The following is a 16,099-nucleotide window of genomic DNA, read 5'->3' as shown; positions in this document are numbered from 1 at the left end:
TAAAACAGAAGCATTGACATAGATAAAAGTGAAGTGATTACCAGGGGGAAAGGGATGTAGGAGAAGGCTGAGGGGAAGGGAGTGGGAGGGGCAAATATATTTTAAAAGGAATGTTATTTATTATCTTATAATGCAGACCAGATGGTTATGAATACCCACAGCTTTTGTTTGTCTTGGAAATTTTTTTTCTTTTTTTTATTTCTGAAGGTCAGCATAGTGGGGTAAAAGCATTCCTGTTTGGCAGGTGCTTTTGTACATAACTTTGAATGTATCATCCCTGCAAGGTTTCTGCTGACAAATCTGCTGATAACTTAACAGTATTTTTTCCCTTATACTAGATGAGTTTCTTTCTCTTGCTTCTGTCATGGGGGTTCCTGAGGTGCTTGTTAGATTCAGGGAGTACTGGGGCTGCCAAAGAGTGTAACTATTGAAGGAACAGGGAGTGTTGCAAAGAGTGTAACTATTGAAGGAACAGTAAGTGCTGATATGGCTCCTGTGAGGCTGAGAACAAAGAAGGTCAGAGACCCTTATCAGAAGTTTATGTTCGAAGTTCGCCACTAAGCTAAAACCGGCCCCTGTTGCTATGCCGGCCCCTGTTGCTATGTTGCGCGTGACCTCCCTAGCCAATAGTTAAACTGCCACATCTGCTTCTGTACTATGCTTGCTCACTTAGGATATATAAAGGTCTGGCTGTAAGCTCCAGGTGCGGCTTCCGTTTGCAGCTCCTTGTGGGCACGGTGTCTCCGCACATCTTGGGAGTTCGCCTCTGCGCAGGTTAAACTGGCCAATAAAGTAACATCTTAACTCCTGAAAGTCTCCGACGTTTGTTCTCATACCCGGTGGATGCTACAGTGCTCAGCAGCAGGCCACTGGAAACAGTGATGGATGGAAACAATGATGGAGGCCGCTGCATGGCTGGTATTAATTTCTTCACTCTTCTTTTTTTTTTGTATTTTTCTGAAGCTGGAAACGGGGAGGCAGTCAGACAGACTCCCGCATGCGCCCAACCAGGATCCACCCGGCACGCCCAACAGGGGGTGATGCTTTTCCCATCTGGGGCGTCGCTCTGTTGTAACCAGAGCCACTCTAGCGCCTGGGGCAGAGGCCACGAAGCCAGCCCCAGCGCCTGGGCCATCCTTTGCTCCAACGGAGCCTCAGCTGCAGGAGGGGAAGAGAGAGACAGAGAGGAAGGATTGGGGGAGGGGTGGAGAAGCAGATGGGCGCTTCTCCTGTGTGCCCTGGCCGGGAATCAAACCCAGGACTTCCGCACTTCAGGCCGATGCTCTACCACTGAGCCAACCGGCCAGGGCCTTCACTCTTCTTTTTGGTCGTAGCTGTCTTTGGACATCTCTGCTAGGAATCCCCCTCATTATTCTGTATGGTTATTTTTTTGTTTGTTTGTTGCACCATGTTGCTATTTGTTTAGACTTCATATATATATATTAGACTTTATTCATTTTAGATAAAAGAGAGAGAAAAGGGAGAGAGGAGTGAAGAATCAAACTCCCATAGCTAATGGTTCTTTTTATTTTATGTATTTACTTTTTTATTGATTATTTTTTTGTGTGTGACAGAGATAGAAAGAGAAACAGAGAGAGGGACACAGAGACAGGAACAAGAGAGATGAGAAGCATCAATTCTTTGTGCAACTTCTTAGTCATTAATTGATTGCTTTCTATATGTGCCTTGACCCAGGGACTTTAGCAGAGCAGGTGACCCCTTGCTCAAGCCAGAGACCTTCAGCTCAAGCCAGCAACCATGGGGTCATGTCTATGATCCCATGCTCAAACCAGTAACCCCATGCCCAAGCTGGTGAGCCTGTGATCAAGCTGGTGAGCTGCGCTAAAGTTGGCGGCCTTGGGGTTTCAAATCTGAGTCTTCTGCATCCCAGTTTGATACTCTGTCCACTGTGCTACTGCCTGGTCAGGCTAACTATTAGTTCTTTTTTTGAAATTTTTTTTGTTATTAAATTTAATGCAGTGTCATTGATAAATCAGGGTACATATGTTGAGAGCTATTAGTTCTTATACTGACTCTTGAGCCCTCTTAATTTTTATTTATTTATTTATTTATTTATTTATTTATTTATTTATTTTAAGAGGAAACACACTATGGTATCTCCTACTCTGCCATTTTCCTGGTTTCAGTTTCATCTAAAATTTTAAACAACTTATCAGGGTAGTCAGTTGAAATTGTGTTATTAATCTCCACCTTTGTACCTTTTAAATCATATATAGTAATATCTGCAATCCTGTAAGTGATGATATATTTCTCTAGGTCTGCTATTTTGACAGGGACATGAGAGGAACTTTCACATGCATCTACTTATGCATCTACTTAGCCCTTCTTAAAAGAATAATACTTACTTCATGGCACAGGAAATTAATATAAGCTTTTTGTCATTTACAAAATACAAAATTCTCGATTATACATTTTGTTTCTTTGTGAAATTACAATAAATTATGACCACAATCTCTTTGAAGTCTTTACTTCAACCAAGACTCTTGCTATTAACCTCCAATAATTCTCATCTGGACCTGGGATCTTTTTTTTTTTCCTTTTTCTTATTTTTCCAAGTGGGTGGTATGGAGACAGAGAGACAAACACCCACATATGCCCTAACCAGGATCCACTCGGCAACTCCTCATCAGAGCCGATGCTCTGCTCATCTAGGGCCATGCTCACAACCAAGCTATTTTTAGTGCCTGAGGCAGAGACTCCATGACCAGAAATTGAACCCAGGACATCCACAGACTGGACTGACGTTCTACCACCAAGTCTCGAACTAGGGTCACTTTTGGTCTTAAAAAAGTAACTTTTGCTTTAGTAATGGCACACAGACTTCACCATACTTAGGGAAAGCAGTGGTTATTGGTACCCAAAGCTAGTTGAAGGGTTAAAAAAGAACAAACCTGGAGGCTGAGGCTGATGGTGTGTTGCTGGTAGAGAACTGAAATGACATTTTTGTTTTTATTGTTCTTCTTCTGAGTAAAATGCTATGTACAGTGGGATTAAATATATTTTATAGTTCTTTAAAAATTCATTGAGAAAATTACTTTTTTTCTTGATATTTGACAGATATATATTTTTTCTTTGTATTTACTTTCTTTTGAGGAGATATTATGGAATTAAATTCATACTTTAAGGATATAGGGTCAAAACAGAAGTTGGATATGGAGATAGCTTTTATTTAGAAATATCTCTACATCATATAGTTTCTCCAAAGATCATATAATTAGATTTAATGCATAGTAAAGATAAGGCTATTAAAAATTATACATCATAAGAGTGGCTAATTGCATTATATAGCATTATCTTGAATGGAAAACTAGATAAGACAAGATAAGAAAACAGAGCTAAAGCTAACTCACAGAATTCCTAATGTGTCAAAGCTGGATCAATTCAAGCAAAAAGTAAAATAATATTAGAATATAACCCCAGATATAAAATAAGCATGTATAAATTATACTGATATAAGTAATAGAATATTAATAAATAAGGGAAATCTCTTATTTAGAAAGTTTCCTAATAATTTATGCAGACACTTTGTCCTCAAGGAAATGAGCTTAATTTCCTGCTCCTTAAGCAACAGCTTTGTATAGTGACTTCCAAATCATACAGTATACAAAAGGTTAAAAAAGAGTAATTTTGAAGTGGAGAAGCCTGGAAAAGACAACCTCAGTCAGATTATTAAGCTTAATATTCATAGTGATAAGTAACATTAACAGTATATACAATTGCTATGATGTCATGAGAATGGAAATTTACTCGGCTTTTATTATATGAAAAATCTATAACCTTAATCTAAATATGAAAAAAATAGACAGATCCTTATTTAGGAAGATTCTAAAAAAAAAATCTGTGGATTATTCCCACAAATTAAGGTCATCGAAAACAAAGAAAGTCTAAGAAAGTGTCACAATCAAGAATCTTGGAAAGAAGACATGATGACAAATATTCTGCAATATGTCTGACTAGATCTGGACCACAAAATGGATATTAGGCAAAATCTTGGAAAGTATAAATAAAATACAAACTTTTATTAATAATAATGTATCAATATTGGTTCATTAATTGTGACAAATATACTAATGTAAATTGTTAGGATTGGGGCAACTGCATGTTGGATATATGGACATTCTTAGTACTATCTTCACAATAATTCAGTAAACTCAAAATTATTTTAAAATAAAAGGTTTCAAAATCTAAAACAAAGCAAAATAAATAACAAAAGAAAACAAAATTATGGTGCAGCCATTCTATGTCTAGCATTTACTCATGATGAATAATATAGTGTTTGTACAGCCAAAGATTTATACACAAATGTTCCTAACTTTTTTAATTGTAACAGACCTCATATAGACAAACTTTAATGTTATTGAAAAGGTGAATGGATAAAGAGAATGTGCAGTATACACAAACAATGTAATACTACTCAGCAATAAAAATGAATAAATAAGCTTTTGATATAAAAACAACATTGACAAATTTCACAACAATTATCATGAGGAAAAACAACCTACATGAAAGATACATATCATATAGTTTTATCTATATAAAACACTAAATATACTAACTAATCTATAGTGGTAATAAATCAATGAAAAACTTCCTGAGGACAGTGATATGTGGTGAGGTGTGGGAAGGGAAAGTTACAAATATGCATGAGAACACTTTGAAGTGATGAGTGTTTTCATTATTTTCCTTGTGGAGATGTTTTCATGAATACATAGATGCCAGAATTATTAAAATGTTTACTTTAAATAAATGTGTTTTACTGTGTGTCAATTATACTTTAATAAAGCTGATAGGGAAAAAACAATATTTGTGATGGATATAGATGCAAAAGTCTTCAACAAAATACTAGCAAACTAAATTCGACAACATATTGAAAAAAAGTTACACACGAAGGTCAAGTGGGATTTACTTCTGGAATGCAGCAATGTTTTAACATATGCAAATCAATAAATGTTTTACATTACATAAAATTTTTTAAAACAACAACGATTCCTTTCTCATTGCAAAGAGAGTTACATTTAAGTTTCCATTCTAAGTAATTACCATGCAAGTTGCGGAAATGAAATATAGAATCCTTGGAAATCAGATTACTTTATTTGTGAGTAAATTTATTTGTGCGTTTTGTTTTATTTCCTCTTTTGAAGTTCTCTGAGAAATGTCATTTTCAATAATGTTGACTAAGGAGAGTGTGACAAAACAATGATAAACACTAAAACTGTAAACTCCAATAGCTACAGCTTCAGCAGCATGGGTTGTGTGAGGTGCCTTGAATTGTTTAAAGATAGCTTAAATTTTTTAGGAGACAGGAAAAAATGTTGCCAGTTGTAGATAGAGATTCTTAAGAAATAAATAACTACATCACAACTTAGAATAAAAAAATATGAGTGAAAATGAAGTGAATTCTAGTCTATTTTTAGTTCTGCCATTGGCTTAAACTCTTCTTTAGGCCTCAATTTTATTATCTGAAAAATAAAGACTTTGGACAAATGATATCTTAGAAATTTCTCAGCTATACTGTTTATTATTTAACAGTTCTTTTTGTGAGCCAGCTGTGATCAACCTGGTTTAATTTTACAATTACAGTGTTCAAGTAATAGATTTTTAAGCATAAACCATCAACCAGATCTTCACCCATAATGCCTCCTTGTTTCAGAGAAGGATTTATCTCCTGGTAGAATATAGTATTATGTGTTATCATATGTAAATACAGTAGTGAAAATAGTCTATTTTGAAGATTGAGGATATGGTTTGCTTCATATTATTTTAGTAAACAAGACATTCTACTTTTTTTGGTCATACCTAGATTATTTTTTTCTGTTTAAGACCAAACTTTTAAGAAAGTAAATGCTGAAATATCACAAATGTTTTAATTTCTTCTTTAGAGAGAGAGAAAAAAGAATGGAGAGAGATCAGAAGCATCAACCCATAGTAGTATCACTATAGTTACTCATTGATTGCATCTCATATGTGCCTTGACCAGAGGCCTCGTGCCGAGCCAGTGACATCTTGCTCAAGCCAGTGACCTTAGGCTTTAAGACAGTGACTTTGGGCTCAAGCCAATAATGTTGGGATAATGTTGATCCTGAGTTCAAGTCAGATGAGCCCTTGCTCAAGCTGGCGACCTCATGGTTTCGAGCCTGGGACCACAGAGTCCCAGGTCAAGGCTCTATCCATTGCCTTATCATTGGCCAGTCTATGACTAATTTTTTTTTTATGTTTTAAACACACCAGTTGTAATTTGAGTTTTGAAAACAAATGGCTTTAAACATGAGATCTGAAAATTCATTTAAATAACGTTTTTAAAGCCCTGGCTGAATAATTTGGGTATTTGGTTACGCCAGTGGTTCTCAAACTTTTTGAAGTCGGGGCACATTTAAAATTCTACAGATAATTGTAGGCACACTATATACAGATTTCTGAGAAATATGTTATAATAATTAAGTCAAATATTAAAGAAAAAATATAAAGTTCAAGCATGCTTTCATGGTAATTAAAATAAATATAATAAAAATAAACTTATTCTGATATTAAAACACATTTTTATGTTATATTTTTTGAGTTATGCTTTTTAAAATTCATAAAAAAGAGGCGTTAAAAATAAAAAATTACAAAAATATTATATATATATATATATACACACACACACACACACACACACACACACACACACACACACACATTCTTAGTAAGATTTAGTAAATTTGGCAGGTCCTGGCGTGAATGTGTTTTTTCATTCTTGTGTTTATGATCAACATGAGCCTGATGTGTCCTAGCGATTTCTTCAATGTTTAGGCATATATTTGAAAAACAAACTCTCATTTCCTCGTCAATACATTGAAAAATTCCTCTCTTTTTACTCTTAATTGTGTTGAGTGCAGAAAATCCCCATCATACATATCATCTTAACTTTACACCAAACAAAGGATAGAAGAAACTTGCCTCCAGTCTTTCTGGGGATCATGGGGGGTAGTGTAAACAGTCCAGCACCACAGCTTAACAGCCTTTTGCAACCTAATCAGGTAAGTGAGGTGGGGGGTTGGGCAGACTGTCAACTTACAGCCAATTCCCACATCTCTGTCCCCCAAAAATCTAAACTCCAAAAACCCTGTTGGTTTTTTGGTCCCCAACAGGCACATATTTCTCTGGAATACCATAGGGTGCACCTGGAAATCTTCTAGGGTACACCAGTGCATCCTAGCACACACTTTGAGAACCACTGGGTTACACTATCATCCCAAAGCATGGAATTTGCAAGGTTTGATCCCCTAGTCAGGACTCATAGAGGAACAGCTTGATGTTCTTGTCTCTCTCTCTCCTTGCCTCTTTAAAAATAAGTAAATAAATAAATAATTTTTAAAAATAAAATTTTAAAAGTTTACTTTACATTTTGATCATTCTTCTGCAGATATTTATTCACCATTTTTCTTTGGAAGCTCATTCTTTTGAATATGACTACTAATTATATTTTATTATATTTAAAATATTTTGCATAATAAAAACTCTTAAGTATTAATTTGATATTGAATGATTTGTTATAAAACATTTATTTTTTGTTAGAAGAGAATATATTTATAAGAATATAATTAGTATCAAATTTAGACTATTAATAAAACATGATTATCATTCAATGAAATATAAATTTGTCATAACTAAAGAGTTTTTTTATAATCCACATTATCCCAAGAATGAAGGAAGAATATTATTATTTTTTTATAAGTTTTTTTTTGTCATGCGGTATTTGAAGGATTTTTAAAAATATGACCTAAGAAGACTGAAATAACATACTGAATTGTAAGGAAAAGTGTTTTTCTGAGAGCATATATTACAAATTAAATTATACAATAGTAAATATTTTTTTCAATATTGTGTAGGGCAACCTACATCAATTTGTCATTGTTAAATAATTTATCACTTTTTAAAAAGTTGTAACAGATTTTATTCTTAATATCATAAATTTAAATTACACATAATATTAAGAATGTTATTATTTTTTTAAGCGAGAGTAACAGAGACTGAGACAGAGAGAGGAACAGATAGTGACAGACAGAAAAGGAGAGAGATGAGAAGCATCAGTTCTTCATTGCAGCACCTTAGTTGTTCATTGATTGCTTCTCATATGTGCCTTGAATGAGGGGCTCCAGCAGAGCTAGTGACCCTTTGCTCAAGCCAATCATCTTGGGCTTCAAACCAGTGACATATGGGTTCAAGCCAGCGACCACGTTGTTATGTCTATGATCTCATGCTCAAGCCAGTGAGACTGTGCTCAAGCTGGTGACCTCAGGTTTTTAAACCTGTGTCCTATACATCCCAAGTTGACACTATCCCAGGGGTTGGGAACCTTTTTGACTGAGAGAGCCATGAACGCCACATATTTTAAAATGTAATTCCGTGAGAGCCATACAATGACCTGTGTACATTATGCATTATCCAATAAAAATTTGGTGTTGTCCCGGAGGACAGCTGTGATTCAGGCTCCAGCCACCCGCAACAATGAACATGAGCGGTACGAAATGAATGGATTGTAATACATGAGAATGTTTTATATTTTTAACGTTATTTTTTTAATTAAAGATTTGTCTGCGAGCCAGATGCAGCCATCAAAAGAGCCACATCTGGCTCGTGAGCCATAGGTTCTCGACGTCTGCTCTATTCACTGTGCCACCACTTGTTCAGGAAGGAATGTTATTTTTGAAAATGTTTTTTTTACAGTTGTCACCCATTTTATTAAAAATCAGAAAACAAAGATAAGAAAAAAAAACCTTTATGAAGATTAATGAAGGAGAAAAAGGTGTTACCAACATTAGTCAGGATCATATATCCATTCAGAAAGAGATCTGTTCATTCCAACTGAGCAGGTATATTTCTTATAAGGCGGGTAAATTTCTAAGGAAAGCTTAAGGTTAAGATTTCATTTAGGAGAGAATTTCTGGGCATTGTAGCATTAGTAGAGAAAAACTGAATAAAAAGTAGAAAAGTAAAAATATATTCTCACTTTAGATTTATTTAAAAAGATAATTTTCTAAGCACTAGTTGTAATCTGACATATCATCACAATGGGGTACCATCCATCAAATAAAGTTGAAAAAATCTCTTTCTAAAACCTTAATACTTTAACAATACATATATTTGATTGATATATCTGCTTGCATCTTAAAATCTGTAGAGGAACAATAATTGGGAGTATATCTACACACAGATGAGTTTCATATAGACTATATGTAAAATGTATATTGTGGGGGAGATAAATATATTAAGTCTTCTACGGAAGAAAACATTTTTTTCAAGTTTGGCATTAAACCCTGCACATAGACTTATATATTGATCTAAGATAATTTAACAGAGATTGCATTCCTATAGCAAATAAACACTAAAGCCATTTAGAGAACAATTGGATTTATCATTTAGAAAGTGTCAGAATGCTATATTAATAACAGTCTAAGAGACAAAGGAATTTGAAAAATAAAACACAGGTGTTTTCAGCAACATGTCAAGCAAAGAGTTTTGTTTTTTAGTTCTGAACAAAGTTGTATTAAGTGAAAGACCATGAGAGATGACACCTATCATATCATCTACTGTCATATGTTATGTACAGCAGTTCAGCTAATTCTGACACTGTGACTCACATCATGTCAGCTCAAAACATCCTTGACATCCAATATAGGTGAATTCTACAGTAAGAAAACAGAACAGACAGTGGATAAAGGTAAGCATCGTTATTCTCATTACAAAGGTATCCTTCATTTTACAAAATTCTTCACTGTAAGGCTTTATTTTCATTAGCAAAAGAGGTACAAAGATAGAGAGACAGACATACAGAAAGGGAGAGGGATGAGAAGCATCAACTTATAGTTGCAGCACCTTAGTTGTTCATTTGCTTTCTCGTATGTGCCTTGACTGGAAGGCTCCAGATACTCAAGCCAGCAACATTTGGGTTCAGACCAGCAATCATGGGTTTCTGCCTATGATTCCATGCTCAAGCTAGCAACCCGGTGCTCAAACTGGATGAGTCTGTACTCAAGCAGGCAACCTTGGGGTTTCGAACCTAGGTCCACAGTGTCCCAGGCTGATGTTCTATCCACTGCACCACTGCTTGGTCAGGCTATTTTTAAATTGTCAGGTCTCCTGGCCCATTATGATGTTTATTGGTAGGCCATTAACTATCTAAAAAAAATAGTTACAATTTATAGCAGTTTGTGATTTACATGTTATTTTCAATCAAATGCCATAAGAAATTAAAATTTAGGTAAAAATGACAAAGTGTGATATGAGTAACCAAAGATTGCATTTATTTACTCAAGTATTTTGTACAGAAAAGCCTGCATAAAATTTTGAAGTTGCCATTTCTATGAAAGGGTTTATATTTATTTATATTTACATGATTAAAGAACACTCAGTTTAGCTGTACATTTCTCTAACACGGAATATTTTGCTCTATCAGAGATGGATGCAAAATAAATTTATATGAGCTACTGTGATTATTTGTTCTGGGCATAAGCACCCTGAAATTTCTTTTCCCTGCAACTATACAAGAGATCATCTAAAAATTTGTCTTTTTTTTTTTTAAAGACATTTTTTTATCTTTATTTTTATTCATTTTTTAGAGAGGAGAGAGAGGGAGAGAGAGAGAGAGAGAGAGAGAGAGAGAGAGAGAGAGAGAGAGGAGGGGGAGGAACAGGAAGCATCAACTCCCACATGTGCCCTGACCAGACAAGTGCAGGGTTTTGAACCGGCGACCTCAGAGTTCCAGGTCGACGCTTTATCCACTGCACCACCACAGGTCAGGCCTTGTCTTGTTTTTGACTTTTTCTTTTTCAATATCACCTATTGTCTGGATAAATTACTTACTTTAAGTATTTTCTTTTACTTTGTATATTTTAAGTAGCTATTGTTGAATTATAATTTGCATAAAATAAAATTCACCCAATTTATATATATAATATAATACCCATAATTGAAAAAATAAAAGATTTCTTCTTTTTTTAGTTTTATTTATTTAAAACTTATATATTTTGTGAATTATTATTATTATTATTATTATTTCTCACTGATCATAATACATACAGCACAGTTTTTCAATTAAGCTCTATGAGGACTAGCTTCCATTCTCTTGAGTTTAGAATGTCATTCTTTCTAGTATGTATTTATTCGGTCAGTCAAAAAATACTTTTAAGGAGTTACAAAAAAGAAATAAATGCAAAGTAAGTTTTTTTCATATTTACCTCTAGCTAGTACTTTCTCCATAAACTTTTAATCACTAAATGAATATTAATATATTTCTTTCTTTGCCTCATCTGCCAAATACTTTAATCAGTTGAAGCCTTCCAATCTCAGGAGTCTAGTCGAGTCTGTTAGTATCTAGTGCTTTCCCTGTTGCACATTGGTGAGCAATAATTTCCACATGAAAGTAAGTTCAGAAATATAAAAGTATTTATCAGTCTATTTTTCACTCAAAATAAAATAGCTTTATTGAACTCTACATAAGAATGCATATTCCTACACCGTATATTGCATACTATATAAAATTGTAAAATTCAGACAAGTAAACACTGGCTTGTACTCACTAAAATATTAATATGTAGACAAAAAATGGGAAGACATACTATAGACATATTTTTCTATTCTTTAATACTGAATAAGCCATCTGTAATCTTTAGGTTATAAATTGCTCATCATTGTTTCAGATAGTCTGTTTGGTGTTTATACCTATCTTATTCTGCACTATATTTTAACCTGTTTGCTCTTAAAATGTCTCTACTGGCTAAAGGGAGGATATGAATTTCAAAACAAGAGAAAGGAGAGAGACAAAGAAAAATGGAAGGAAATGATGAAGAAGAAAAAAATTTATCTTCTTTTTCTCTGACATCTTTTTCTAAGGAAGAAAAATTTATGTGTCAGCAATGTTTATTTTAAGAGACACTAAACATTCTCGTTTCTTCTTTGAGCTGCCTTAGCAATGACAATATATAAGAAAGATGCTTGAGAAACACTCAGGAGTATTGGCCCTTTTTATGAGATCGTAGTCCTTAAAATGGCCTTTTGGAGGGCTTATTGATTATCATGAGCAGGAAGATAATAAATTTCAAATCTATAAATAGTTTTTAGTTTTTAAATAAAAATTCAAATTGAATTTTGTGATTAAAACATGAGAAAAATGCAGTTAATATACTAATAAATAAAAATATTTGCATCCATCAAATAAAAATAGCACACAGAAGTAAATGAGCACTCAATATATAAGCACCAAGGGGGAGGGTCTTCAGGTTATGACAGTCTTGACATATGATATTTCGAGTTTATGATGGATGCTCACTCCCATAAAAACTTTAAAAAGTTGAGATGGAGGATTTCAGCTTACATCATTAGCATCGGACTTATGGACTACATGGGCAAATTAGTTTGGTTGCTCACAGTGGAAGAATATGCAGTAACACGGCTTATGAGTGAGGTAGTTGGTATCCCCCAGTACACTTACCTACACCATTTCGGACTGTTAAAAGTGCAAGTGTTTCAATTGTGTTAGGCTGTATTTCAACTTACACAGAAATCCAGGTTACATTACTGTCATAGAAACGAAACTATGTCATAACCCGAAGACCCCCTGTATATTCTATACAATTTTCACTTAAGAAATTTTCAATGAAGGTTTTGTTTTGCAATATATTTGCAAAACTTTTCACTGGAAATTTCTTAAGCTGAAATAGACAAATATCCTGAGAAGTAGAACCAAAATAAATGAAGGGCTGAATGGGATATGTTAAGAGGTCCAGCATCTGACTAATAAGAGTTTTTTATAAAGAAAAGTAAGAAATCAGAGGGTAGAACATTATCAAAGAAATATTATAAAAATATTATTTTCAGTACTGAAAAGCCTCTAGGTTAAAAGAAACTATTAAGAGCCTAACAAAATGATTAGGAAAATACTCAGCATTTAAACTACAAATTAACAACACACTGTCATCATCATCAACAACAACAAAATAACACTCACAAACACACACACAAGAAAACCTCGTATACCAAGGATTAAACGCCAGAATGATATGGGTGGGACTTCTCAAAAGTCACATCATATACTAGGAAAAAATAAAGTGACACCTTTATGTTGTGGAACTTGGAATTTAAAGTCTTGAGTGCAACTATCACATAAGTATGATAAAAAATACAGATATTTTTTAAAGTAAGCAAAGATTCACAAATTCTGCATTCTATAGAAATTTTTCTTAAGAAACTACTGAAGAAGGTGATCCAGCAAAGTGATGGACTAAACCAAGGAATAGAAATGTATGGGCTCCAGAAAACAGTTCAACAATGAAACATGAGAGCAGAATGTCACTGTAACAAGCCTGGAAAGCAAATAGCTTAGATTGGACCAAGAGGATGAAGGACTGCAAGAATAAAATCTCAGCCCTGGTCAGTTGGCTCAGTGGTAGAGCATGTGGATGCCCCAAGTTTGATTCCCTGTCAAGGCACACAGGAGAAGCAAACATCTGCTTTCCACTCTACCTCCTTTTCTTTCTCTCTCTCTCTCTTCCCCTCCTGCAGCCATGGCTTGATTAGTTCAAGCGACTCAAACCCGGGCACTGAGGATGGCTCCATGGAGCCTCCACCTCAGGTGTAAAAATAGCTCAGTTGCAAGCATGACTCTAGATGGGCAAGAACACCGACCCCAGACGGGTTTTTCTGGGTGGATCCCAGTCGGGGCACATGTGGGAGTCTGTCTCTCTATCTTCCTTCTTCTCACTTGAAAAAAAGAAGAAATGAAAAAAGAATAAAATCTTGAGAAAACAAAGGGAGTAAAAGTTTATCTGGCTATAATAGGACACTATAAAAAATCACATGTTTATCAGAACACAATGAAGCATTTAAAATATAAATATATATCTGGAATATTAATTAAGTGAATGGAAAGGCAATTATTAACTTGAAAATAAACACATGTACAAGAGAGAAAATTCCATCATAAATGTCTACTAGGCTGCTGCAGGCAGTACATACACAAACATAAAATAGTAAACTTTGATTATTTTATTGTAATTTTTGCTATATACATACTTAGAGGTCCAGACAGAAATATATTTCAAATACTAAAAATCTATCACTGAAGTAAAATAAATGATAGTAACAAAAATTGAAATATTAAGAAAGAGCCATATATATATACAGTATTTTGAACTATGTGTATCAAGGTATAAGAACACTAAAAATGATTATTTTTTTTTATTGAGTGATGCTTAAGTAGAGAATCAATTTTTCCCAGGTGGGCAGAGCATTGCCTGGTTTATTGGGTAAATCCCAGTTGGGACTCATGAGGGAGTCTGTTTCTCTGCTTCTTTGTCTCTTACTTAATTAAAAAACAATTTATTTAGGAAATTACATTTAACAGGTTGGCATTTAACAGGTAAACATTTTCATAGCATTTGAACTGTTAATTGTGTTGCGTACCCATCACCCAAAGTCAGATCATTTTCCATCACCATATGGTTGTCCCTCTTTTCTCATTTCCCCCCACTCCCTTCCCCACTACCCTTCTCCTAGTATTCACTTCACTTTTATCTATGTCAATGAGTCTCAGTTTTATATTCCACTTATGTATGAAATCATACTATTCTTAGCTTTTTCTTATTCACATATTTCACTCAGTATAATGTTCTCAAGGTCCATCCATGTTGCTGTAAATGGTAATATTTCATCATTTTTTATGACTGAATAGTATTCCATTGTATATACGTACCACACCTCCTTTATCCAATCCTCTATCAAAGAATACTTTGGTTGTTTCCATGTCTTGGCTACTGTGAATAATGCTGTAATGAACAGGGGGATGTGTGTGTCTTTACATACATGGGTATATACCCAGTAGAGGGACTGCTAGGTCGTATAGTTGTTCTATCCTTAATTTTTTGAGTTATCATCAAAATTTCTAGTTTGCATTCCCAGTAGCAGTGAATGAAGGTTCCTTTCTCTTCACAGCCTCTCCGACACTTGTTATTACTTGTCTTGTTAATAATAGCCAATCTAACAGGTATGAGGTGGTAAGTTTTCTCCAATCTAAAATCTTATCTTTTCAAGAATATTGTTTTTCTTATTGTTGTTAGTTTTGAGAGAAAGGGAAAACGGATAAGAAGCATCAACTTGTAGTTATTTCACTTTAGTTGTTCATTGATTGCTTTTCATAATTATGTTGACTGAGGTGCTCATGCTGAGCCAGCAACTCCTTGCTCAAAACAGTGACCTTTGGGCTCAAGGCAGTGACCTTGAAATCATATCGATGATCCTGTGCTCAAGTTGGTGCACCCATGCTTAAGTTGACGAGCCCATGCTCAAACTGGCAACCTCAAGGTTTTGAACTAAGGACCTCATCATTCCGAGTCAATGCCCTATCCATTATGCCACCTCCAGTCAGTCAGGCCATGAATATTGTTGAAGACCTGGCCTGGTAGCTCAGTTGATTAGAGCATCCTTTAGATAAGCCAAGGTTGTGGCTTTGATCCCAATAAAAGAATCAACCAATGAATGCATAAATAAGTGGAAGGACAAATCGATTTTTCTCTCTCTCACCTTCTCTCTTTCTCTCTGTAAACTCAGCAAAAACTTTTTTTTACATATTTTAAAATTTTTATTGATTTACTGATTTTAGAAAGAGATAACAGGAGAGAGAAACATCAATTTGTTGTTTCACCCATTCATACATTCATTGCTCAACTCTTGCATATGCCCTGACCTAGGATCAAAACCTCATCTGTAGTGCATCTGGGCAACACTGTAACCAACTGAGCAAACAGACCAAGGCCAAAAAAGTATTGTTTCAGGTATCACTGGTTTAATAAGTATTAAATCATTCATTTTTTTCTCATCAAGCAATATTTTATAGTTTACATGCTTTATAATTGGTTTAAACATTTACCCATTGAAGGAAATCTGCGCTGTTTTCATGTTTTGACTATTATGAAACTGCTATGAATGTAAGTATGAATGTAAGATTACATTTCTCTGAGATAAATACCAAGAACTGTAATTTCTTGGTTATGTTGTGATTGCATGGTTAGTATAAAAAGAAACTGCAACATTTTATTTATAATTA

General features: G+C 34.5%; 1 non-coding gene across 1 annotated transcript; it reads right to left on the bottom strand.

Annotated features, from left to right (window-relative positions):
- Positions 1-1,234: 1,234 nt before the first annotated feature.
- On the bottom strand, positions 1,235-1,310 carry TRNAF-GAA (transfer RNA phenylalanine (anticodon GAA)). The gene has a single exon. It is a non-coding gene; the product is annotated as a tRNA-Phe (tRNA).
- Positions 1,311-16,099: the final 14,789 nt, after the last annotated feature.

The sequence above is a fragment of the Saccopteryx leptura genome, chromosome X (genome assembly GCF_036850995.1).
Source record: "Saccopteryx leptura isolate mSacLep1 chromosome X, mSacLep1_pri_phased_curated, whole genome shotgun sequence".
NCBI lineage: Eukaryota > Metazoa > Chordata > Mammalia > Chiroptera > Emballonuridae > Saccopteryx > Saccopteryx leptura.
The sequence above is the reverse complement of the archived record's forward strand: the minus strand, read 5'-3'. Positions and strand labels throughout refer to the sequence as shown.